The sequence below is a fragment of the Dipodomys merriami genome, unplaced genomic scaffold (genome assembly GCF_024711535.1).
Source record: "Dipodomys merriami isolate MVZ:Mamm:240054 unplaced genomic scaffold, mDipMer1.0.p SCAF_101, whole genome shotgun sequence".
Classification (NCBI taxonomy): domain Eukaryota; kingdom Metazoa; phylum Chordata; class Mammalia; order Rodentia; family Heteromyidae; genus Dipodomys; species Dipodomys merriami.
In genome coordinates this window covers 2683843-2710323 of record NW_027202283.1, presented here as the reverse complement: position 1 = coordinate 2710323, position 26481 = coordinate 2683843, and the positions used below count along the sequence as shown (strand labels likewise).

The window sequence follows — 26481 nt, the reverse complement described above, 5'->3', positions numbered from 1 at the left end:
GGGTGCTATGTTCTGAGTCCTTGAGAGGTGGTTATCCCCAACAATCACACAGACACAAACACAAACACACATACACACAGGAGTGTCACCATGCAACTGCTTGGTGTGTGGAGTGGAGGGGGATGGAGGAGAGTCTCCTCCAGCGGTGGGGCTGAGGGGAGATTCAATCCCCTGGGCTGGTACTGGGGGTGGGGGTGGTGTTGAGCTGAGGTAAGGCTGCAATTGCCATGGTCTAGAAGCCTCAGGGCCCAGTCAGTGCTGCAATTGTGGCCAGGGGTGGGGGGTGGGTCCCAGGGGAGGAGGGGGCGGGGCCCAGGAGCACACTTTGGTGGCAGCAATGGCCAGGAGCTCCAGGGGCAGCGGTGTGTGTGCAGCAGGGGTGGGTGGCCCAGGAAAGGAGTGTGGGGCAGAGAGAGAGCTGGGAGAAGAGCGAGCATGAGCACTAGCACGCGTGGAAACGGCTTCAGTGGCTGGCGGCTGCTCCGATCATAGTGTGGGTCCTGGCCGGGAGCGCAGAGCATGCGGAGCTGCACGGCAGGCACATCGCCACAGGCAGCCCCTCGGAGGCGCCCAGCCATGGTGGCCCAGAGTATGAGGTCCCAGTTTGGGGAGCACGGCAGAGGCAGTGGCTGCTGAGGCGGCGGCAGCCACAGGTTAGGAGGCTGCTGAGGCTGCGGTGGTGGCTGAGGAGGAGCAGAGGCTGCGCACAGCTACACCACGCGCCCGCGCTGGGTTTCAAACATGGCGCTGCTGGCTGGGACCCGTGGAGCCTCTAGCAGTCACCTGGCGGAGATGTTGCGCCCCTGGCCTACTGGTGGCCCTGACGTGGTTCCAGCCCTTGGTTCTCAGACTCCTGGCGCCACGCGGAGTTGCAGCCTACAGCTTCTTCCAGCAGCACACGTGAGTGGCTGACCTTAGCTCCCGCACTCCACAACCCCCCCTGTAAACCCCGTCCCCCACTCTACCCTTCTTCCCCTCCCTCGCAGACCCGGACCCTTGCCTCTTGCCTCCCCATCCTGCCCTGCCTGCGCCTCCCCCGTGCCCCACAGTCTGTCCTGGCTCTGCCACAAATGCACCCCAGAGGTGGGGGGTGGAGGTGGGTGTCCACCTGGAGATCTCACCCTCATCCCTAGTGGACAGTGTTCCAGGAAAAGGGGAGCTGCAGGGATGGGGAGGAGAGGGCACCACAGAACCCCTGGCCTGGAGCAGTGGGAACCACACAGCTGTGCATCTGCACCCTTCCTCTCCCTGGTGGGAACCTGGTGGCTTTAGTCAGAAGTGGGGAGCTGCACCTCCACACCTACCTTCTCGGTTCTTTTCCCTTTTGCTGGGCAGGAGTTGTTGGATGCAGAAGATAGAACCCGTTGTTGTGTGAGCCCTTGTCTTCTGTGCTCAGTCACCCTTTCACCTGAGGTCATTCCCAGAAGAGCCCACTACAGAGGTGAGGGCACTGGGGTCAGATAGAAGGTGGGTATTTGGGAGAAAAACACACCCCCTCTGACACACATATAACCGGCCTATACCCCCAACCCCAGCTGTCAACAGTTCTGACTGGGTGATCACATTTCCCAGTTCTGCCAGCTTCTGCTAGTGCTACCAGTCCATCTAGTCTCCTAGTCCTCACCAAGAATTTGCCACGTTGCCCAGAAGTATGTAGGAGGGAAGTAGGGAGTCCATCCATGTATATAGCCTTTAGGACCCCATCAAAGTCCCCAACAATGCCCCCACCCCAGGTCAGACACCTTTCTGGAGGCACCTGCTTTGTTTTCTGTCCAGGCTCTGAGAAGCCACGTGTCTCGGAACTCCTTCACCCAGCATCCTGGTCTAGGGTTTTGGTGAATGGGGAGTCAAGGCTTGTTGTTACCAATGGGAAGGGTCTGGCCCTTCTGCATTGTTCCCCTTGGGTGAGATCCCTTGGTTCTGACAAGGGAACCCCTGTGCTCCAGCTAGTACATTGCCCAGGTGAGAAACCAACAAACTCAGGAGAGACACTGCTCTGAATCTGTGTATATGTGTGTGTGTGTGTGTGTGTGTGTGCGAGAGAGAGAGAGAGAGAGAGAGAGAGAGAGAGAGAGAGAGAGAGAGAAATCATCTTTCTCATTGTACAGTCACCTTGTCTAAAAAGAGCAAAAGCATTTTATTTGTGTGTATGTGTGTATTTGTTATTCTTTTTCAATTAATGTCCAGTATGAGCCCAGCCATAATTTTTGTTTTCTCTTTCACCGTTTCATGGCTCCTTTAGAGAAGGTCTCAGTAGATGTTCCTTTCCACCTCTTTCTTCCCCTTTTCTGCAGCCCACAGTAGCTGCTGGACCTGCCTGGGTCTCTTCTAGGAGGCCTGTGTGAACCGCAGACCAGAGTGGACACCTGCCCTTCTGTCTTTAGCCAGAAGGCTCATGAGGCTACTGTGATCACAGCCGCACTCTTCCAGCCAGACAGTCTGCTCTGGTGTGTATAGTTGGAGCTAATTCAAGGTTGGGAATGAGTCTGCCAAACATAAATAGGGAATGAGTGCCGCGGACCGGGTTCTGTCGGGAAGACAGAGGATACCTAGGGGAGGAACCTGGAATAGGATGGGGAGATGGCAGACAACTCACACACATTAGGAGTGGATGCTGAGTGCTGAGTGCGATTTAATGCAGAGGTTAACAAACTTTTATAGCAAAAAGTCTCCATAAGAAAGGGCAAAAGGTTACATAATCTTGCTGCAGGGCTTCATTCTTGGGCAGTCACCAGCTGGTCGCCTGAAAGGGCAAAAGGTTACACAACCTTGCTGCAGGGCTTCATCCTTGGGTGGTCACCAACTGGTCGCCTGATAGGCACTTGTTTCTGGCTTTACCTCTATTTTTAAGAAATACAATGGGTTTCAATGATTGTCACCAATTAACCACTACTTTTTTCTATAGAGGCCTTAACTGTCCCATTAAGATCTTTCCTGTTTCTTCTTTAATAGTAAACACCAAGGAGACTTAGATTTGGCAAGTCTCTTAGTAAATGAGGAAGTTCTTTCTCCTAAGTAGTTATCTCAGCAATTGCCATACATTCTTTCTGTTCTAGCTGAGCCTACAGCTTCTTGTAAATTTCTTACAATTCCTTCTGCTGAAGTGACTTTGTGAAACCCCCAATACTTTTATATTTGCTTATGGCTTGTCTACTAGCCTCCATAAGAGGGGTTTCAGGGTAGCACTTAACTCTGGTGAGTTGGTCATATTTTTAAGACACTCATCAGATATTGGAGTCGTCAAACACTCTTAAGAGCTTTGAATAAGGGAACGTTGACAATGAGTAAGTACAATGAGCAGTAGAAACAGTAAAAGATTAATAGGCACTCTTATGAGGAAAAGATAGGCAGAAACACATCTTTTCCAGGGGTTTTGCCAGCCTTTTCCCAGGAGTAGGCCTCTTAGAAGCCCTATTCTCCGAGGTAGACTTCGGTGAAGTCCCAAAACTTGGAGATAGGTTTCTGTAAAGCCCCATTCTCTGAGGTAGACTTCGGTGAAGTCCCAAAACTCAGAGATAGGTCTCGAGGCCCCTATCATGGTCTGATAGATGGTTTCCCACGCTAAGCAGACTCTACTGGGGTCGGCGTGGCAAATGAGATGGGAGGTAGTAGGGCAGGGGCTGTGAACCTAGGAGGGTCTGGGAAGTGACAAAAGGTGTGACATAGCAGATGGTTCACCACGACTGAGGATGAGAGGAGAATCTTACCCAGGGTATTGACCATGTAAGTGGGCATCTGGGGAGGGGGCTCCGGGCCCCCAGTGGTGGCATGGATTCACTCTAGGGGCAGTGCACTGGTGGGTAGTCCAACCTGGAGTCCTGGAGACTCCAATCTTTGTCCCTCCTGGGCTGTTTCCAGCTGGGCAATGGTAGATAAGTGTTTGCCCCTGCTGGAGCCTGCTTGGTGTCAGGACATGGCAGTTAGCTAGGGCTCTCTGAATGCCATTTTCTGTAACCTGCTGTATGCTGTCTGGAAGGAAAAGAGGACCACTGACTTTGGAACCCTTTAAGTTTGATTGGGACAAGTTGAAATGCAAGCTTTTCCAGGGTTTTTTTCCTTGAAGCTGGCAATTTCTACTAATGCTTGGGATAATGGGTCAAATGAGAAGGACCATTTCAGCCACCAAACAATGATATTCAAGCAGTACAAGCAGAGTTGCGGAGCCAAATGGTCTCCTGATATGAACGCCGTGCCTTGACTGCCTTTCTCTGGCAGCTGCCGATTCTCCTCCGGCTCTCTCTAGGGTGATCACTACATTCGAGAATGTTGTGGGGAGCAGAGATTGTGACCTTGCCATCTGCAGCCTGATTGCTGTGAGCAGAGACAATTCCCAGGACCTGTACTGGACTCTGGGAGACTCAGAGACCCAGGATGCCTCAGGGATCCTTTTCTGCACCATGAAAATTGGGGGCCGGATATGGTGGACCATCCAGTCTGGCACTAGGGAGTGCAGAGGAGGCCCCTTGAGCCAAGCTTTCAACTCAGGACAACCTTGTTCACAGCTGAGTGGGGAATAGAGTGCCATACAGCTGGTCAGTGGCTGGACAGAGATCTTTGAGAAGATAGGCATCCTAGAGGCCCCAGAATACAGTGAGTACATGGCTCACGTCCTTGGAACCAAAAGAGTTAAGTGCGGTGGCACCAGGAGGGTGGGAAGAGGGAGGAGGAAGAACTGTGGGAGAGCTACATCAGGCTTTGCACCCACCCATGATGCTTACCTGAGTTGGATGGGACTTTTCTGTAGTATTGTCATAGACAGATGCTCATCTATTTATCTAACAAAACGTTACAGTGTGTGCCATTTCCTGGGGGAGAGAGAGTTGGAGTCATACAAGATGAAAGGTTCCAGTGCTGGTTCAACAGCACATGAAGAAATCTTGGTTTGAGCTGGATGCTGGTGCCTCACACCTGTCATCCTAGCTACTTAGGAGGCTTGAGACTCTTTATCTCCAACTGACTACCAAAAAGAAAATGCCAGAAGTGGATTAGCAGCTCAAGCTGTAGACTGTTGGCCTTGAGTAAAAAGGCTCAGGGACAGCACCCAGGCTCTGAGTTCATGCCCAGGAGTGACACAAAGAAAGGAAAGAGAAAGAGAGGAGGGAAGGATGGAGGGAGAAAAGGAGGAAAGAAAGGAAGAAGGAAGCATGCAAGCCTTGGTATGGAGTCCCTAGATCAAGGGAGCCAACCATTCACAATATCTGTGGGGAAAGTTCCAGAGCCTAAAGCTATTGTGTAGGACCAAGCCACTGACCCATTCATGACATCAGCAACTTCATGACATACAAATCTGAGTGGTCGCCGACTGCAGAGGGAAACAGCCTCGGGTAGACCCTAGGGCTCAGGGTGGGTCACAGAGTTTCAATTTCCCCTGGCTCACGGAGTTTATTTTCTGGTCAGATAAGAAGAAACTGTCCAAGGGCTAGGGAGGTATAGGCTGAGGGAGTGTCCAGAGGGGGGTGGCAAAGGATTAGCAGGAAGATGAAGAGGGAGGACAATCCCAGATCCAGATCAGGCCATTGGAGCCATGACCTCAACTGACAACCTAGACCATTAGTGATAGAATCTTCGACCCAGCCACATGGCTATTAAAAGTCCTGGCACTCTGGGTTCACCATTGAAAACCTGGCTGTCGTCTACTGCAGGATGCCTGTGCAGTACATCCATGGGCACTGGCACTTTTGCTGGCTCAATCTGAAGATGACACCCCTAGTGTTCATTCCTCGACCAGAGACAGAGGTAAGCGTGCCACTGGAACAGGACACCCAGGGAATGAGGGCGAGAGTCAGACCCGTGTTGCCCCCAGATTCCTCTAGGGGATTCTAGGGCCCCCTGACTGCCATTCTCAGAGGTAGAGGTGGGTCTCTTTGCTGGCTCACCCTTTAGTCTAGATGGCAGATGAGGGAGGGGCCGACTGAAGGTTGAGGCTAGTGGGAAATCAGGAGGCACTGGGGTGGGAGCAAGGTTGTTTCTTTGAGGATACTCACAACCCAGGAACATTCCTGAGACGGATGAGCCCCTTTCTCCTCCCTGAGAGAGAGGGACCTAGAGCCCTCCAGTCTGCATCCCTTGGCTGAGAAATTCATTCATTCCCATATCCTTTGTTTGGATAACTAGATCTCACCTGACTGCCCAATGTCAAGGCAGGACAGTGAGAGATCTTGAGTCCTTGATGAGGTCATGGGATCCTCAGTATGAGATTGTACTTGAATGTCCTGACTTGGTGCATGGTCAGTCCCATCTCAGCCTGCCATGATCTAGGACATAGAATCTAGAGAATCAGAGCAGGATGGGGTTTATTCTGTGAGTCTTGAGTATTATGTGTGAGCTTTGAGCTCCCGTGTGCTCACCTGCTTCCTTTTCTTGGGTGGGTCTATGCTAGAAAAAGCTTAAAACTAGGGCCTGGGTCCCATCCCTGGTTTCATGCTCAAAGCTAGCACTCTACCATTTGAGCCACAGCTCCACTTGCAACGTTTTTGGGTGTTTAATTGGAGATAAGAGTTTTCAATGACTTTGCTGCCAAGGGTTGCATCCAAGTGCAGTCCTCAGATCTCAGTCTTCTGAGGGGATAGGATGATAGCCATCGAAAAGCCTCTTTGGCCGGTTGCCAGTGGCTCATGGCTCTCATCCTAAGTACTCAGGAGCTGAATCTTAGGATCATGGGTAAAAGCCAGCTTGGGCAGGAAAGACCCTCAGGCTCTTCTCTCCAATAAAGCACCAGAAAACTGGAATGGGTGCTGTGGCTCAAGTAGTATAGTGCTGGACTTGAGCTGAAGAGCTCAGGGATAGAACCCAGGCCCAGAGTTCAAGCCCCACAAACAACAAAAAGAAAGAAAGTAAAACATCTTTGCCTGCAAAGGATGGTGGAGGTGTGTTTGTGTGTATGTGTGTGTGTGGGGGGAGGTAGTGGTGGCGGTAGACATTTTGTGCCCTGCTCAGTCATCATTTTAGACGGATTGTCCCAAACTCTTACTTCACAGGTGAAGCTCTGGGTTGGATGTCGACCACCGGACCCCAGTCTCCTCATGGGACAGTTGTGAGTAAATCAGGGACTAATGCAGAGGGATCTCTGGAGCAGGGCCAGGCACAGAGGGAGCAGGTGGCAGATATAGTTCTCAACAATTCTGTGAGCATATGACAGGAAGTTGCCGGGAAAGGGCTCAGATGGGGTCTGTTATTAATCAAGCAACAGGTGTGGGATTATGAAACAAAACATGGCTGCCTTTCATCATTACCCTGTCCCCATGCGGAAGGGATTTTTCACTCTATTCATTTTTCCAGCTGGGGAAAATGAATCATGGAGAAGCCAGGTGACCTACTCATGACCCCAGCTGACAGGAATCTTGGCCTGATTTCTCTGCCATGCTTATAGGACCCTGTGTGTTATTCAGTCCCTTCTTGTCGTGGGAAGTCCACTTCTTGTCATTTGTGGGGATTGAATTCTGGGCCTGGATGCTATCCCTGAGCTCCTCAGAACAAGGCTAGTACTCTACCCCCTGAGCCACAGCATCACTTCCGGTTTTCTGTTGGTTCTTTGAGGATAAGAGTCTCACAGACATTCCTCTGGAGCCAGCTATGAACCACCATCTTCACATCTCAGCCTCTTGTGTAGGTAGGATTATAGGTCTGAGCCACCAGCACCTGAATTAAGTGTAGTTCTGGACCTCTGTCTCTCTCTCTCTCCCTCTCTGTCTCTTTTCTCTCCCTCTCTCTTTCTCTCTCACAGGAATTGGTAGAATGCTGGAGGAGGTGGCCCAGCATTCCCATGTGGCTGGAACCCAAGGTGGCCCTCTCATTCTGGAGGTGGGCTGTGGGTCAGGAGCTGTTTTGCCCAGCCTGTTGAACCAGCCCCTTGAGGTAAGCCCCTCTGTGCCCTGGCTAGACCGTGATGGTTATTCATTGTCTATCCCATAAGTCCTTCCCCACATCCCTCTGCTACACCGTTGAAGGTAAGTGGATGAGAAGGTGTCGCCTTGTCCCCCTGCCAGCACAATTCCGGGCTCTGACCTATACCCCCACGTATCTGACAAGACCCTGGGTATAAGACAATAAAAACACTCTGTGTTTACTAAGTTTTGCTGGGGAGTGTCATTTTGGTTAGGGTGGCGGGCGGGGTTCAGAGGAAAGACCACAGACCTGACGCCTCCCGGGGGGACATTTGTTCTTGTGACAGAGCCATGTCATTGCTGTGGATAAGGACGAAGCCTCCATCAGACTGACCCAGAACAATGCTCAAAGATAGGTAGGTTGTTGAAGTATCAAACCCACTCATGTCTGCTTCCTACTCCCAACAAGGAGGTGTAGTATAGGTGGCTTGGCTCTGGGCCTAAGGGATTATAAATGGATGGTGGCAGTCAGGAGCTCATGGCTCCCACCCATCATTCTGGCTCTTTGTGAGGCTGAGATCTGATGGGTGTGACTCAGAGCAGCCCGGGCAGGAAAGTCCAGGAGATTCTTATCTCTTATTAACCACCTCCCTCCCCAAACCCACACACAAAAAAGCCAGATGTGGTGCTGAGGTTCAAGTGGTAGAGCCTCAACCTTGAACAAAAGAAGCTAAGGGATAACACCCAAGCCCTGAATCCAAGCCCTAGGACTAACACAAACATAAAATAAATGAATAGTGTACATCTTTTTTCTGACTACCAAGAAAGATGTATTCAGTTTTCTTGCTGGTACATGTAGCCAAAGGTAGGGGCTCACTTTCATGTTCCAATAACCCTCTCCTTCTCTCCTTTATCTGTCCAGGCTTTATCAGTGCAGGACAGAATTCGGATCATCCCCCTGGATGTGACCTTAGGTACCTTCCCTCATCCACGTCCCTTGGGGTCAGAATCCTGGATGCACTCCCTGCTGGGAGGAGGAGGTACCACATAGATGAGGGTAGGTATCCCCAACACCCATACACATACACACACAAACATCCCTAAGCCAACTCAGACTAGCCTTTTCCAAAGATATTTTATCTCCGTGGATTGACCGACTTGGGGAGGAATTTGATCCCCTGTAACTGAATATTTTAACTTGGTTTTGCTAGTTCACTGGAGATTAACGGAAGCAAACAAAAACCAAAAAGCCTTTGGTGCCAGTCACCTCTGGCTCAGGGTCAAGCCTGACATCCTGGCGACGTGGGATGCAGAGATCTGAGGATCAAGGATCAAAGCCAGCCATAAGCTGGAAAGCCAGAGAGACACTTCTCTCCATGGAACCAACAAAAAGCCAGAAGTGGAGCTGTGGCTCAAGTGGTAGAGCACCAGCCCTGAGCAATAAAACTCAGAGAAACAGCTCCCAGATCCTCAGTTCAAGTCCACAAAAAGAAATGGCCCTGTCATGTTGCCCACAGATTGCCCAGTCCTCGAGGCCCCTCTCACGGAGTGTGATACAACACCTGCCCCTGGGTGGTGTATCAGGGCCTTCACAAATCCGGTGGTGGAATCCAGGCCTTCCCCTTCATGCATTCTCAACACACACTGGCTGGAGGGCAGAGTCTGACAAGGCTGGCAGCCTGCACAGCGGAGAGGCTCCAGCTTTTCCAAGGTGATCAGAAAGGGCTTCTTGGAGCCAGCACTTGAAAAGGGGTCTCGCTTAACAAGGAGGATCTGTAGGAAGCACAGAGAACAAAGGTGCTACAGATGATGGGCAACATAGCAGAGCGTGTTCATTTCCAGCCAGGGCTGCTGGTGAGAGACTTGGTATAGATGTGCGAGACTGTCCCAAGACAGGCCCGAGGGATCACAGAAGAACAGCTATCCAGGGCTGGGATTGCATCCTAGAGGTAGAGCTGCCTAGCACACAGGAAAGCATGGGTTCGATTCCTAGGTCCTGCATACACAGTAAAAGCTGGAAGTGGCACCATGGCTCAGGTGAAACGGCACTCCCCTGTAGACACAGAAAGTCAGGGACAGTTCCGGGCCCTGAGGTCAGGCCCCAGGGCTGTCACCATAAAACACTTCTCCCAGGGACCTTTGTGACAGGTAGATGCACTGAATCTCTTAGTAGATCCATCCGTGCTTTGTGTCTCCTTTGACAGAGGGGAGCTGGACACTCCTTCTGCCCTGCGCACCCCTGGGCCCGGTTATCAGCAACCCTCCCAACGTCTTCCACCGTGACATGGAGCAGCTGGCCCAAGAAGTCCTCAGGTATCGGTTGGGTGGGGCAGGGGGACATAGGGTAGGCCCCAGAACTCCTTGTGGGTCTGATCCACCCTGGAAGACCAGGCAATCCAGAGGAGGCAGATGGGAGCTTCGAGGGGGTTACTGATGTGGAGTGGGCCCTTTAATCCCCATGACCCCACCCAGATTCTAGCCTCCCTTTGCTTTCCCTGAAGGAGGTAGAGGGGTGTCTAGGTGGTAGTGTCTAGAGAAGGACTAGGTGGAAATTCTGAAGCACTAGACACCTTAAGCCATGAGCCAGTGGCTCACACTTGTCATCTCATACCTATCATCTCACACCTGTCATCCTGCCCACTCGGGAGGCTGAGATCCAGAGGATCTCATTTCTCAGCCAGGCAGGAAAGTCCCTACAGAGCCTCATGTCCAATCTCCAACCCGAAGTGGCACTGTGGCTCAAGTGTTAGAGCACTGGCCTTGAGGAAAATTAGACATCAGGGACAGTACCCAAGCCCTGAGTTCAAGCCCCTCAACCAAAAAACAAAAAATTCAGAAACCGACCAAGAAAGAAAGACACCCCTTCCTTGCTTGCAAGAGAGGGTGAAGTAGTAGGGTTTCTCTGGTTGTGAGAACCAGATGTTGACCTCACAGTACAAACATTTCTAATAAGTCCCCAGATTTACCCCAGTGTGAAGCCAAAGCAGGGTGGGTGGTGCCTTACCAAGAACTCCAGAGGTTATGGCTATGGCAGGCAGGGAGTGGGTGAATGGGATCTGGGGTGGAATGGTAGTGTCAATTATATGCTCTCCACCCTTGGAAGAATGGTTTCGGATGCTGGTGACAAAGTCTGAAGTGTAGGGTTACATTTGGTTTGTGTCTTGATGAGTTGGGTTTTTCCCTTGGTATAAGAAGTTGGCTGCAGAGGAGGCTACAATGCTTGATAAGAAATGTACTCCTTTTATGGCTAGGGAGGTTGAGCATTTCTTCATGTGTCTATTGGCCATGCTACTTTCTGCTTCAGAAAAGTTTCTCTTTAAGTCTTTATCCCACTTATTTATTGGACAGTTGTTTCTTTGAGGATTTGTTGTTGGGGGATCTAATTTTTTGAGTTCCAAGTATATTTTAGATATGAGACACTTGTCCATTGTATGGCTAAGTGAAGATCTTCTCCCAATCCGTAGGCTTTCTATTGGTCTTGCTAGCTATGTCCTTTGCCGTGCAAAAGCTCTGCAACTTCATGCAATCCCATTTCTCCAACCTTTCTTTGATTTGTTGTGTTTCTGGGTCTCTATTAAGAACATTTTGGCCTGCGCCAAGGAGACCTAGGGTTTCTCCTATTCCATCCTGTAATATTTTCCGAGAGTCTGCTTTGACTCCGAGGTCTTTGATCCATTTGGAGTTGATTCTGGTGCAGGGTGATATATAAGGATCTAGCTTTAGTTTTCTACAAGTAGTTAACCAATTTTGCCAGCACTATTTACTGAAGAGGTTGTCTTTCTTCCATTCTATTTTTTTTTAGCTCCCTTATCAAAGATTAGATAGCTATACTTCTTTAGGTTCATTTCTGGGTTTTCAATTCTATTCCATTGGTCCTGAGGTCTGTTCTTGTGCCAGTACCATGCTCTTTTGATTATTATTGCTTTATAGTAGAGTTTGAAATTTGGTATTGATATTCTTCCAGCAGGGTTTTTTCCGTTGAGGAGCGTTTTTGCTATTCGGGGTGTTTTATTGTTCCATATGAAATTTTGGATTGCCTCTTCTATTTCCTTGAAGAATGAGGTTGGAATTTTGATAGGTATCACATTGACTTTGTAGATAGCCTTGGGAAATATTGCCATTTTCACAATGTTAATCTTTCCAATCGAAGAGAATGGGAGTTTTTGCCATTTTTGGCTTAAGGTGTCTAGTCCTTCAGACACCTTAAACCATGAGCCGGTGGCTCACACCTGTCATCTCACACATGTCATCCTGGCCACTCAGGAGGCTGAGATCCAGAGGATCTCATTTCCCAGCCAGGCAGGAAAGTCCCGCCAGAAACTCATCTCCAATCTCTAACTGGAAGTGGCATTATGGCTCAAATGGTAGAGCACTGGCCTTGAGGAAAATTAGACATCAGGGACAGTAACCAAGCCCTGAGTTCAAGCCCCTCAACCAAGATAAAAAACAAAAAACAAACATGAAAAAAAGATACCCCTTCCTTGCTTGCAAGAGATAGTAGTAGAGTTGCAAATCAAAACAACATTAAGATACTACCTCAACCGTTAGAATGGCAAAAATCAAGAACTCTAATAACAACAGATGCTGGAGGGGATGTGGACAGAAGGGAACCTTACTTCATTGTTGGTGGGAGTGTAAACTTGTTCAACCACTTTGGAAAGTAGTATGGAGGTTCTTCAAAAGACTCCACATAGATCACCCCTATGACCCACGAATCCCACTTTTGGGCATTTACCCAAATGTTTACAAACAAGACCACACTAAAACTACCAGCACAACTATGTTTATTACAGCATTATTTACCATAGCTAAGATATGGAACCAACCCAGATCCCCATCAGTAGATTAATGGATCAAGAAAATGATGTATATATACACCATGGAATTCTATGCCTCCATCAGAAAGAATGACATTGCCTCATTTGTTAGGAAATGGAAAGACTTGGAAAAAATCATATTAAGTGAAGTAAGCCAAGCCCAAAGAAACTTAGGTCCCATGGTTTCCCTTATTTGCAATATTTAGTATATATATGAGTCAAGCAGAAAAGGTTAGATAAGGTGATGTTAGGAAAATGAACCCTAAGGTTTATATTTAAATGTTTTTTTTCTTTCAAGCATTTGTTTCTAATGCATTTATAAGATTATTTCTTTGTTGCTTTGTATGTCCCTTGCCCACAGTACAACCCCTGCTTTCACTGTATTTAATTGTGGTATAATTTGTGGAGGGGAAGGGGAAAAAACAAGTCATTTAAGTAAGGATACAGGCTGACCCTTGCATCAATGATAAGTACAAGTTGTCATATCAAAAAAGAACTTTACAACTTTCGTGGGGGGGGGGAAGGGTTGGTTAAGGGATAGGGGAAACCTGGGAAGGGATGGAAGGGGAAACAAAGGAGGAGGCTACAATGCTTGATAAGATATGTATTCCTTATCTTGCCCATGTAATTGTAACCCCTCTGTACAGTATTTTCACAATAAAAAAAGAAAGAAAGAAAAGAGCTGAAAAAAAAAAAAAAAAGAAGTTGGTTGTAGCCGGTCACAGCCAGTGGCTCACAACTGTCATCCGAGCTACTCAGGAGGCTGATATCTAAGGATCACGGTTCAAAGCCAGCTTGGGCAGGAAAGTCTGTGAGACCTTATCTCCAATGAACCACCAGAAAATTGGATGTGGTGCTGTGGCTCCTGTGGTAGAACACACAACTTCATCTGAAGAGCTGAGGGCCTGCTGGCAGGCCCAAAGCTCAAACTCCATAATCTACAACCAAACAAAAGGTAGCTGAATTTTCTGCGTAAATGTACAGTAGAAATGCCATGATGTGTTGTGAACCATTCCAGACATGTGAGAAGCTCTGAGTTTTGTCTACAGTTGGTCTATGATGGTAGTGCCATCATCTCTGGGGTGGAATATTCAGGGTGCTCAGGGACTGCTGAGGGTTTGGGCTACCAGTGTGTATGTCTGTGTGTTCGTGTGTGTGTCTGTGTCTGTGTGTTTGGATGTAGAAGACCTGGGTCTTGAACTCAGGGCCTAGGTGATATTCTATGCTTCTCTGCTCAAAGCTACTGATCTAACACTTGAGGTACAGCTCATTTCTGGCTATTTGTTGGTTCATTGGAGATAAGAGCCTCACAGACATTTCTGTGCTGGCTGGCTGGCTTTGACATCAAACTCCTGACTAGCTAGGATGACAGGTGTGAGAAACCAGTGCCATATTTGCTTGTGTGTGTGTGTGTGTGTGTGTGTGTGTGTGTGTGTGTGTGTGTTTTCCTCATCTTTCTCTGTCCCCTTCCTGGGTGCCTGTCTGCCTCTTTCTGACCTCAGATGGTGCTCCTTCTCCATACCGCCCTTGCCTTTAGCCTCCTATCTGGGTCTACAATGAGTCCTAAATTGCCAGAGACCTGAGTTGAAACTTTTCTTTGGGGCCCAAGTCCATCTGTCCAAATCTTTGGCCTCCTGCAGGAGATTCTGGGTCAGCCAAGCCAGCTGCAATAAAGTCTTGCCTGTCTGTGGGTGTGGAACTTAGACATGGGATGTCCTGCCCTTTTCCTCTTCTAGACCTCTGGCTGCATGTCCCTCTCAGGAGGCTGGCAGTGAGTGGGGGAAGGGGGTTGCCAGTGGCTCTGGCCAACTCCAGCTTCATTGCGGACTGAAGGCCGCCCAAGCAAGAAGGATTCCGTGCTACATTGAAGGTGAGGCCAAGATGGCTTGGAAGTGTCTGTTGGTGTCTAGGAAATGTCAACATACATTATCGCAGGCAAGTCAATCTTCCAGCCTTAGCTGGGCCTCTCAAATCCTTCTAGAGAATTCTGGATGCCCAGAACACTGAGGCACAGACTTTAGATTCCAGGGCCAGGGAATTGGTGTAGGAGAGACTGGTATGGCCAATACCTCAACGTTCTGGGCATTAGCCTTGACCTAGGAATGCCCCCATTGTGTACGTTCACGTCTTAACCCAGAGCTGGCCAGAAACAGGCCACTTGTGGTGGTGCTGTAGAAGTGGCAAGAGTGGAAGTGAGATCTAGGATGACCAATATCTGGATTTAGGGCCTGACGGCGGGGGCGGGGGGGAGGTGAAGGTGTCTTTTAAAAAAAAAATCTCTAAGAGCTGGAACTCAGGGCCTAGGCACTGAGTTTCCTTTGCTCAAATCTAACACTCTACCACTTGAACCACAGCTCACATTTCATCTTTTTTAGTAGTTTAGTGGAGATAAGCGTCTCACGAACTTTTTTGCCTGGGCTGGCTTCAAGCTGCCATCTTAAGAGCTCAGCCTCTTGAGTAGCTAGGATTGCTGGTATGAGACACTGGCACCTGCTAAGGATGTTAGTGTGTGTGTGTGTGTGTATGTGTGTGTGTGTGTGTGTGTGTGTGTGTGTGTGTGTGTGTGTGTGTGTGTGTGTGTTTACCAGGGCTTGAGCTCAGAGCCTAGGTGGTATCCTTTAGCTTGTTTGCACAAGGCTCCTGCTCTACCAGTTGTACTGCAGTAGCTCTGCTTCTCAGCTTTTTGGTGATTCATTGGAGATAAGAGTCTGCCCACCCAAGCTAGCTTTGAATCTTGCTTGATCCTCATGTGTCAGCCTTAAGTAGCTAGGATTATAGGCATGAGCCACTGGCATCCAGCTGCAAGGATGTCTCTTCATACTGTCTTCTGTTCTAACAGCTGTCTACTTGCCCTGGCCTAGATCTCTGATCTCCACATCAGCTCCCAGCAGCCCTTGACTGTATGGAGAACATAAAGCTCAAACCTGCCAAGTATCCTATTACTATGTTCTCACCGGAGGGTTTGTTTCCTCTGAAGCCTGGAGGAGTAGGGGGAGGAGGAAGAAGGTTAGCTGTAGCTGTGTGCTAGGCTGGGAGAGAGGTACACTGTCTTAGCCAAGAAGGAAAATGTGGCCAGATGTTAATAGCTCATGCTTTCATATTCCTAGCTCCTCAGGAGGCTGAGATCTAAGGATTGGCATTCAGAGGCAGCCCAGCTCACTTTTCTTTTCTTTTTATTTTTTCTGGTATCAGTAGGATCTTTTTTTAGTGTGTGTGAAAATACTGTACAGAGGGGTTACAATTACATGGGCAAGATAATGAGTACATTTCTTATCACCAGCTCACTTTTCTAAAGTGTGTGAGACTCTCCTTTCCCAATAACCACCTGAAAGCTGGAAGAAAAGCTCTGCCTCAAGTGGTAGAGTTGCTAGCCTTGAATGAAAAAGTGAGGGACAGAGCCCAGGTCCTGAGTTCAAGACCTAGTACCAAGATGTGCCCATGCACACACACACACACACACACACTCACACTCACACACACATACACACACACACACACACACACACAGAGGTAGGTTGTAATGATGAGTTGTGCTAGAACTGGGGGCAGTCGAGAGGCACAGTCATAGTAAATTCTGGACACATAAATTATTTCTCCTCAACTCCTTCTTGGGCTGAGGGGTCTGGGCCATGGCAGTAAATTCCATGGAACCGGCACCTCCATCCATGCATAGGGTACAGGACCAAGGGAAGAACACATTTTTACTCGTTTTTACTCGGTGCATGATTGCAGACCTTCATCTGCCTCTGAACATTCTTGAGGAAAGCAGGGCTCTGAGCCCTGGGACTCTTGGGATAGCCACTGCTACAAGCAGCAGCCAGCCACCTGTGGATTCCTGAGCCTATGAGTCTTTCATGAGCCCAACTCAACACCCACCCAAGGTGTGCTTGACAAATTTGCCCCCATGAGTAGGCATTACCTGCTGTGCCATCTTGCAGATCTTGCCCCTCCTGGCCCAGAAACCTGGTCTGAAATATTGACTTACTGCTCAGATCCACACTGCACCCATGACAGTTGCCATTCTGATGCCATTCTGGCCCATGTCCTCCGTGCCCCAAGGCTAAAACCTTCTCTGATACTTTGGCCCGCTCTGTAGGCAAAGGTTCCCAAAGAGTGGTGCTTTCAAGACTTGTAAGAAATGTAGATATTGGGAGACCCTTAGGGGCCCACTGGAAATTACTCTGCCTAGAGCCACAGAGTGAGGTTCAAGCAGGACAGGTGTTGCTCATGGGGCTAGAACTCTGGGCCTGGGCACTGTCCCTTCAGCTTTTCAGCTTACCACTTGAGCCACAGTACCACTTCCAGTTTTCCTGTGATTCATTGGAGATCAGAGTCTCCCGGACTTTCCTGCCCAGGCTGGCTTTGAACCATTATCCTCAGATCTCAGCCTCCTGAGGAGCTAGAAGGATAAACATGAGCCAGCAGCACCCAACTTATTTGGACTTTCACCACAGTGTTCTAGGAACTCCTGAAAGCTTTTCTTTATTTTTTCTATGCCAGTACTGGGGCTTGAACTTAGGGTCTGGGCTCTGGTCTCTTTAATTTTTGCTTCAAGGCTGGCACTCTATCACTTGAGCCACAGCTCCATTTCTGGCTTTTGGTAGTCCATCGGCAAGAAGAGTCTCACTAACTTTCCTCCCCTGAGCTGGCTTTGACCCATGACTTTGATCTCAGTCTTTTCAGTAGCTAGGATTTACAGGGGTTGAGCCACCAGTAGCATTGGGCTAGAAGCTTTTCTTAAGCAAGTGTTCTTCCCTGCATTTGCCCTGACTCCTCCATGTAAAGGAGGCCTGAGGGTAAGGAGCTGTGAAAAATAGTCTTCCAGCCACAGGAAATTGCTGGGGTCCATGGTGAAAAGCCAAGCTCATCTTCCCCCTTAGCCCCATTCTGGGACCTCCACCCTCTGCCCTCTCTGTGGCTCAAGTACAAAACTTGACCCAGCCTTGAATGCCCTGCAGGACTTGTGTGAAGCCACAGAACCTTCATTCCACCCACACCACCTATTCTACACCACACCTCAGGAAACTTTGTGCATGTTGTACCTTCTGCCTGAGGCTCTCTATCTTGTTCCACATCTTAGAACTCCTGTGGAATTTTGGCACTGGTTATATCACCTCCAGGAGCCAGTCTTTCCTTCCCTTCTCCCTCTTTTTTTAATATTGAGTTGCTAGGGATGGAACTTTTGCAGGCTGACTGGCAAATGCTCTCGCTTGGTGTGTGTGTGTGTCTGTGTGTGTGTGTGTGTGTGTGTGTGTGTGTGTGTGTGTGTGTGTGTGTGAGTTGCTAGAGATGGAACTTGTGCAGGCTGACTGGCAAATTCTCTAGCTTGGTGTGTGTGTGTGTGTGTGTGTGTGTGTGTTTGCCAGTCCTAGGGTTTGAATTCATAGCCTGGATACTATCCCTGAGGTTTTGTGCTCAAGACTAGCACTCTATTACTTGAACCACAGCTCTACTTCTGACTTTTGGGTGATTAATTGGAGATAAGTGTCTCATATAGACTTTCCTGCTTGCTATTGTGATCCTCAGATCTCAGCCTCCTGAGTAGCTAAGATTACAGGTGTGAGCCACCAGTAACTGTCCTCTACCCTACCTCTTACCTCTAACCTTGGCTCTCCTATAAGTACCAGAAGAATATGTCTCACCAGGCTCACTTTTTTGCCAGTCTTGGGGCTTGAAATCAGAGTCTGGGCATGTTCCTGAGTTTCTTTTTGTCAAGGCTAACACTCTTATCACTTAAGCCACAGTGCCACTTTTGGCTTTTTCTATTTCTGTGATACTGAGGAATCAAACCCAGGGCTTCATGCGTGCTAAGTAAGCACTTTACCACTAAGCCACATTCGCAGCCCAAGGCTCACTTCTGACAGGAACTATGAGGGTGGGCTTTATTGGCTTACCCCTTTTGGTGCAGAAATCGCTGGCTATTTCATATCTTTGCCAAGATTTGGGACCAGGATGTGACTCGGCAATGAGGAATGGTGAATGAGGGATAGCCACCAGGCCCTAGAGGAGTAGGCTCACATATTCTACAGAGGGATAGAGAATATGGAGCCAGAACCTTTGACAACTCCTACAGCCTAGGACCTGTGGTCTCCCTGGAGGCAGTGGCTGGCTGCTAGGTGTCCCGATGGGACATCTCAACCAGAACATAAGGCACTTGTTGCACTGCCCTGGCAAAGCCGGCGTGGCTTCAGTTATTAAATGGCAGAGAAAGATGCTTTGTTCAAGGTGCTGGCTCAGACTTAGGACCCTCTGAGGACTTGCCCAGGTTGGGGGGATGGACATGAGAACCTGCTGAATGCCCATCATCCATCCATACACAGAGACATGGAGTTATTGCCTCCTTTATTTGGGGTGGGGGTGAGGAAGTTCCAGGGTTGTCATATGAGCCTAGGCCCTGTCCCTGAAGCTCCATTTACTCAAGGATAGCACTCTGCCCTTGAGCCACAGCCCCACTCATGATCTTTTTTCCCCCCTGTGATCTCTTAGAAAGAAGAGTGTTTTGGACTTTTTTGCCCTGGATGCATTCAAATTGGCATTCTCTACATCTCAGCTTCAGGAGGAGTTAGGATTATAGGCAGGAGCCACTGACACTTGGCTTTCTTTTCTTCTTGTTGTTCTTTATTTTAATTGTGACAATCTGAAATCTTCACAGTGTCATTCCAATGTTTTGCATTCAAAGTAATCTACCCAGGCCTGGAATTCGAATGCTATGACTATCACCCACAAATGGAGGGAGATCCTGATGAACTCATTCTTGTTCATGTGAATGCTAATGGAATGTTATAAAAGTAATAATTAAATTTGCCATTAATTCATGATTGTATTTTAGAATGCCACACAAAAATTATTGGATTTATATCTTCATTCTAGCACCAAGGTATGATTAAGGATATTGACTATTTTTTAATTAATGCTGTTGTAAGTATTCAACTATGATACTTCATTAAATGGAGTCATAATTTAGTAACTAATAATTGGTTATAACATATATATAATTTAATAACATCTTCACATTCCCTCTTTGTAAGTGTATGTAAATATATATATATATATATATATATATATACATATAGATGCAGGTATATATATATATATATATATATATATATATATATATATATATATATATATATAATATCATTCTACACATTTATCAATTGAGCAGTACTGTGGCTTGGTCACAGTTCCTTAGAATTTTCTGGATGCTCAGTTTGCTGGAGGCTGGTGTGCTAAGACTGTATCCCATTTATGGATTGGGCAATGTAGGCTGAGTTGAAATTCCAGCATGGCCAAAAACTTATTTGTGGAGTAAGAAGCCAATTTTACACTTTTTGTTCATTCTCTGTGAAAGTCCTGGGTCTCAATACGATGTATAATCCATATGCAAATATATCCTATGAGATATGATATAAAAAAGAAAATGTTATATGTGTAACAATACTAAATAAGTAAGAGTAATAAATGTCATATGCAGTAGAACGTATGTATGTAAATAGATCTCATATATATGAATATTATTTTTTCCAGTGCTGGGGCATCTATTCAGACTCTGGGAACTGGTCTGAATTTCTTTTTTCTTTTTTTCTTTTCTTTTCTTTTCTTTGCCAGTCGTGGTGCCTGAAATCTGGGCATGAGCACTGTCCCTCAGCTCTTCAGTTCAAGGTGAGTGAACGCTCTACCACTTGACCTACAGTGCCACTTCCAGCTTTTTCGGCTTATGTGGTGCTGAGTTACTGAACCAGGGGCCTCATGCATGAAAGGCAAGCACTCTACCACTGAGCCACCTTCCCAGCCCCATGAATTTCTTGTCTTTAATGATGGTGAGCTTTCCTCTTCACACATAGTGTCACAGAGTTACCCAGACCCTTAGTTCAAATCCCAGGCCTGCTAAAAAATAGTGCAATTTCCTCGCCAGGGTCTTATTGTTATTATTACTTTTTTTTGGCCTAGCACAGGGCTTGAACTCAGGTCTTCGCATCTCTGCCACAGCTGATCATTGGATCCTACCACCCTACTTCAAATTTCGGAGCTGGCAAAAAAATAAATAAATAAAAAGGAGAAGGATAAAACTGAGAAGTTCAAGAAGGCAGTTTTACTTTTTTTATTCCTTTATATTGTGACCATCCTGGGTCTAAATGACAAGCCCCAGAATGTGTACATGACATTGCATTGCTAATGTTTGGTGGGCTATTAGGGAAGCCATAGCTGAAACAAGCAACTTAGACCTGGAGGTCCAATCTTGGAACTGCCACTAATGAATGTGGGAGGTTCTAAGAAACGCATTCTGATATACATCCGTACAAATAGAATGTTATAAAAGTAACATTTAAATTAGTAGTTAGTATATGATTATATTCTAAAATTAAACACAACAATTACTCTACATTGACTAATTTTCAATTAATACTTTATTATGTATTCAATCATGATACTTAAAAAAGGAAGGAATAATTTAATTGCCAATAATTGGTAGTAATATCATATATGCAGTTTCATAATATACAGACATCTCTTGTTTTATATCTATCTATCTATCTCTATCTACCAATCTACACATTTATCTGTTTATACACTTGTCACTCCTGGGGCTCAGTGTTAGAGTGCTCACTGAGTATGTACAAAGTCCTGGGTTCCATTCCTCACTACCACTTGCACAGAAAAATCCAGAAGTCATGCTGTTGCTCAAGCAGTTGAGTACTAGCTTTGAGCATAAAAGTTTAGGGACTGTGTCTAGACACTTACTCAAGATGCAGGACTGGCACCAAAACAAAACAATTGAATGTTCTGACTGCAAAGATATAAGAATAGGACTGCAAATACATCATTGTAGAGCAAGCTAGGAGTCTGGTGCTGAGAGCTGCCATCTAACCTGACTTAGCCAGAGGTAAACTGCTGCAACCCAGCTACACGGAACCAGATGCTTCTGGCTCAATCAGCCCTGTCATCCAAGATACTGGGGGGCTGAGATCAGACACTGGTGGTTTTAAAATCCAGCCCTGACAGGAAGTCTGCAAAACTCTGAGCTGTGGCTCAAAGTGGTAGAGCTCTAGCCTTGAGCAAAAGATCTTAGGACAGTACCCCCAAACTTTCAGTGGAATCCCCGTGGCTGACTCACTGCCCGCCCTACAAAAAACCCACCCCTCTAAATCATTAGAACTTTGTGTAGTTTGGTGACACTGATGAAAGCATCCTAATTCTAATGACAGTGTGTGGGATACAGCTATGTCATGAGTCTTATATGAGGAATGGTGTACTGAGTGCATTCTTGCATCTGGTCCTTGTAAGAGCTCCACAGATTATTGTGCAGATGAGAACCTTGAGGCTCAGATATGTCCCCATGTCAGGGCCAAAATGATGTATGTACTGAACTCTAGTGAGTTTTCTCCTGCAGAAAATTGTTTTGGTTTATTTTTTCTCGGTCATGAACCTTAAACTCAGGGCCTAGCTACTGACTCTTCACTGTTGGGCTCATGGCTAGCACCCTACCAAGGGGACCCAAGGACACCCATACAAAAGTGTTACAGTCTAGGCATCTGTGGCTGATATCTGTCATCCTGCCTACTTTGACACATTTTTTTTCCTTCTCTGTAAAAATCCTGAGTCTCAGTATGAAGTATAATCCATATGCAAATATATCCATGTGATAAGATGTAATAAATGAAATAAATGTTATATATGCAATAATACTAAATAAATAAATAATGAATAAATAAGTGTAATAAATGTCATGGAGTAAGCCCATGTATGTAAAAAGACCACATATATGAATATTAATTTTCCCAGTGTTGGTGCTTAAATTCAGCCTGGAAACTGGTCTGAAATTCTTGTCTTCAACAACAGTGAACTTCCCTTCCTCCACAGTGTCACAGAGTTACCCAGACCCTGAGTTCAAATACCAGGCCTGTCAGAAAAATGGAGCAAATTCCCAGTCACAGCCTTAATTTATTTTGTCCAGGCCCAGGGCTTGAACTCAGATTGTGGCATTTCTGCCTCAGATTCGATCACCCTAGCCTGGGGTGTATCCAATGGACCCACAGCCCATTCTGAGATCCTAGGACCCAAGTTCAAATCTCAGGACTGATAAAAAAAAAAGGAGAAGGGCAGGGAAGATGGCCCAGTAGTAGAGTGCTTTCCTTGCATGCATAAGGCCCTGGGCTCGATTCCTCAGCACCACATAAACAAAAAGCTGGAAGTGGTGCTATGACTCAAGTGGTAGAACACTAGTCTTGAGCTGAATAGTTGAGGAACAGTGTCCAGACCCAGATTTCTGGCCCCACAACCAACAAAAAAGAAAAAAAGAGAAAGGGGAGGAAGAATAAGGATAAACCTGGGAAGTTCCAGAAGGTGGTTTTACTTTGTTTTTTCCTTTGCATTGTGACCATCCTGGGTCTAAATGAAAGGGCCCGGAAAGAGTATGTGACCTTACACTGCTGAAGTTTGGTGGGTTATCAGGCAAGCCATAGCCAAAACCAGCAACCTAGGCCCAGGGTTCAAATTCTGGAACCGCCACCTACGAATGGCAGGAGATCCTAAGAAATGCATTCTGACATACATCCATATGAATGGAATGTTTAAAATAACAATTACATTAGTAGTTAGTATATGATTATATTTTAAACTTAAAAACAATAATCATAGTACATTGACTAATTTTCAGTAAATATATTATTGTATTTTCAACAATGAGAAATGAAGGAATAATTTAATTATGGATAATTGATAGTAATATAGTATGTGTAATTTAATAATATACAGATATCTTTCTTATTTTATACATATATATCTGTACATATATATTTCTACACTTGTCACTCCTGGGGCTCAGTGGTAGAGTTCTTGCCTAGTATGTATAAAGCCCTGGATTAGTTTCCACACTATCACATGCACAGAAAAAGCCGGAAGTGGTGCTGTCACTCAAGCACCAAAGAAAAGTTAGAATGTTCTAACTGCAACTATACAAGAACAGGACTTTAAATACGTCATGACAGAGCAAGCTGGGAATCTGAAGATGACGGCTGCCATCTATCCTGACAGCCAGAGGTTAACAGCTGCAAACCAACTCCATCGAACCAGATGCTGCTTGCTCACCCTAGCTGCTCAGGGGATGAGATCTGACATTGGTGGGTTGAAAACTCAGCCTTGGCAGGAAGTCTGTGAGACTCTGAGCTTTGGCTCAAAGTGGTAGAGCTCTAGCCTTGAGGAAAAGATCTTAGGACAGTACCCACAACCCTATGAGTGCCACCCCTGAGTCTGATGACCCTCCTCCCCCACCCCGACTAACCACCCTTCTAAACTGTTAGATGTGAACTTGCCTGGTTCGTGACATTTTTCTGAAGGAATGGTGATACTGATGAAAACATCCTAATTCTAATGACAGCTTGTGGAATACAGCTATATGAAGAGTCCTTCCTGGGGTGCTGGGTGCTGAGTCCTTCATGGGGTGTATTGTTTCATCTGATCCTTGTTAGAGCTCCACTAGCAAGATGATTGTGCAGGTGAGAAACTTGAGGCACAGATATTTCCCAAGGCAGGGCCAACTTAATGCATGTACTGAACTCTATTGAGTTGTCTCCTGCAGACAATGGTTTTTGTTTAGTTTTCTCCATTACGAACCTTGAACTCAGAGCCTAGACACTGATTTACCTCTTATGCGCATGGCTAACACTCTACTGTGCCGAGCCAAGGACCGCCTTGCAGCAAAGTGTTACGGGTTAGGTATCTTTAACTGAGGTCTATCATCCTGCCTGCTCAGGAAGCTGAGGATCTGGGTTCAAAACTATCCCACACACAAAAGGTCCCATGGCACTATCATCTCCTATTCACCACTTAGAAACTTGAAGTGGAAGCTGGGTGCTGGTGACTCATGCCTGTTATCCTAGCTACTTACTCAGCAGGCTGAGAGCTCAGGATCACGTTCCAAAGCTAGCCTGAGCAGCAGATTCCTTGAGATGGTTATCTCCAATGAACCACCAGAAAGCCTGAATGGGTTCTGTAGCTCAAGTGGTAGAGCTCTCCACTTAAGCTGAAGAGCTGAGTGACAGCACCCAGGCCCAGACTTCAACTCCTGCAACTTACAAGAAAAGAAAGAAAGAAACCTGAAGTGCAGGGCTGGGAATGGGTCTTAGGGGTAGAGTGCTTTGCATGTTTGAAACCCTGGCTTTGAATCCTCAGTGGCACATCACTAGAAAAAGCCTGTAGTGGCTCTGTGGCTCAATTGGTAGAGTGCTATGCTTGTACAGGAGAAACTCAGGTACAGTTCTGAGGTCCTGAGTTCAAGCTCCAGGACTGGTATATGCACACAAATTACCCCCCCCCCCCACACACACACAGATACCAGAAGTGAAACTGTGACATCAAAGGGTAAAGCACTGGGAAGTAGGGCCTGAGAGAAGACTTGAACTGGTACAGCTTCTTCCCAGGCTTTGCCTTTGTTTTAAGGATTTTCAGAAAAAAAAAAAAAAAAACTTTAAACAAGGTTAACTAGACCTTGGCTCCAACCAGCCCTGCTCCTGGAATGGAAAGAATGTATCTAGAATGGAAAGAATGCCTCTAGTTCCCCCTCTCCTTAACAACCTAACTTACTTTGATAGTTGAGTTAAAGACTGACCCATAAAACAGATAGATTGTAATCTGGCTCCAACTACCTGCCTTTCAGACATGCTTACAGTAAACTCTGCCTATTGGCCACCTGTGTGTGGTCTGGTATGACCATGCAATCCTTTTGTATGGTATGATTTCATTGATCACCTGTGCTTGACCAGGCTCGACCTCATGGATTTTTACCTTTAAAAACCAAAGAATGGGAGCTGCTCAGGGTGGCAGTATCAGCTCCTTAGCCTGTGCTGTGGCCCTGGCCGGTCAGTGTAGGAACCTTCTCAATAAAGTTGCTTCTTTGTTACTAACTTTGCTCTGTCACTCCAGACAAATAGGTGGGTTTGCCTGCCTGAGTAGGAATCTTCCTACTACACAGTCAACTTCTGTTTTGAGCTCATGGTCAGTACTCAGGCCCTGTGTTCAACCTAGATACCTAGCCACCCAAGGCCCAACTAGGAGAGGTCAAAGGTTTCCAAACCTGATGAGCTCCACCAGCCCTACATAACAGGGAACATTGTGATTTTGGAAATGTGCTTAGATGTAGCAAGCTTCGGAAAACCTGGGGAGGCACCATTGCCAATAATGAATCATTGCATTAGGTTCAGCTCCCTAGTTGTTGTCTGCCAGAAGAAATCTTGAATTAATTGTAGCAGTTTGTTTCAACACTGGAACATATTCTAACAAAGACAGGATAAGTGCAGGGAACATGGCCTGTCCCTGGAGGTGGCACAAATGAAGGCTTCCTGTCAAAACAGAGCACTGGGGAGAGAGATATCTTGGGGTACAAAGAGGCCTTTTTCTCCTGGTCTTCAGAGCCTGCCCATACTCATCATAACTAGTTGGCCCGGATAGAGTTGTTTGTTAGAGAGCTGTAAGGGAGTGAGGCCTTTTGACTGCCTGTTCTAACAAAGAGGCAGACTTCCTCCAGCAGCATGGGGTGTGAAGAAACCTTCAGGCTACACTGGGAACAGGGAGGGGAGCCCTGGAACATGCACTGTCTTGAAACCACCCTCTGGGCTATGAAATCATTCTATTCAAAGCAAATTTCCTAGCTGGGTGCCTTTCTTCATAGCGACTCTGGATGTTCACCAATAGAAATACATTCACACATACACAGACACATGGAGTTACTGGCTCTATTTTTTTTTTTTTTGGTGCAGGTCCTGAGGCTTGAACTGTGAGCTTAGACATTGTCCCTGAGCTCCTTTTGCACAAGGAAGCACTTTATTATGCCTTAAACTATGATA

General features: G+C 46.9%; 1 pseudogene; it reads right to left on the bottom strand.

The window, feature by feature from the left end:
• LOC138807376 (chromodomain Y-like protein) overlaps positions 1–26481 on the bottom strand; it is an 85043-nt pseudogene that overhangs the window by 2794 nt on the left and 55768 nt on the right.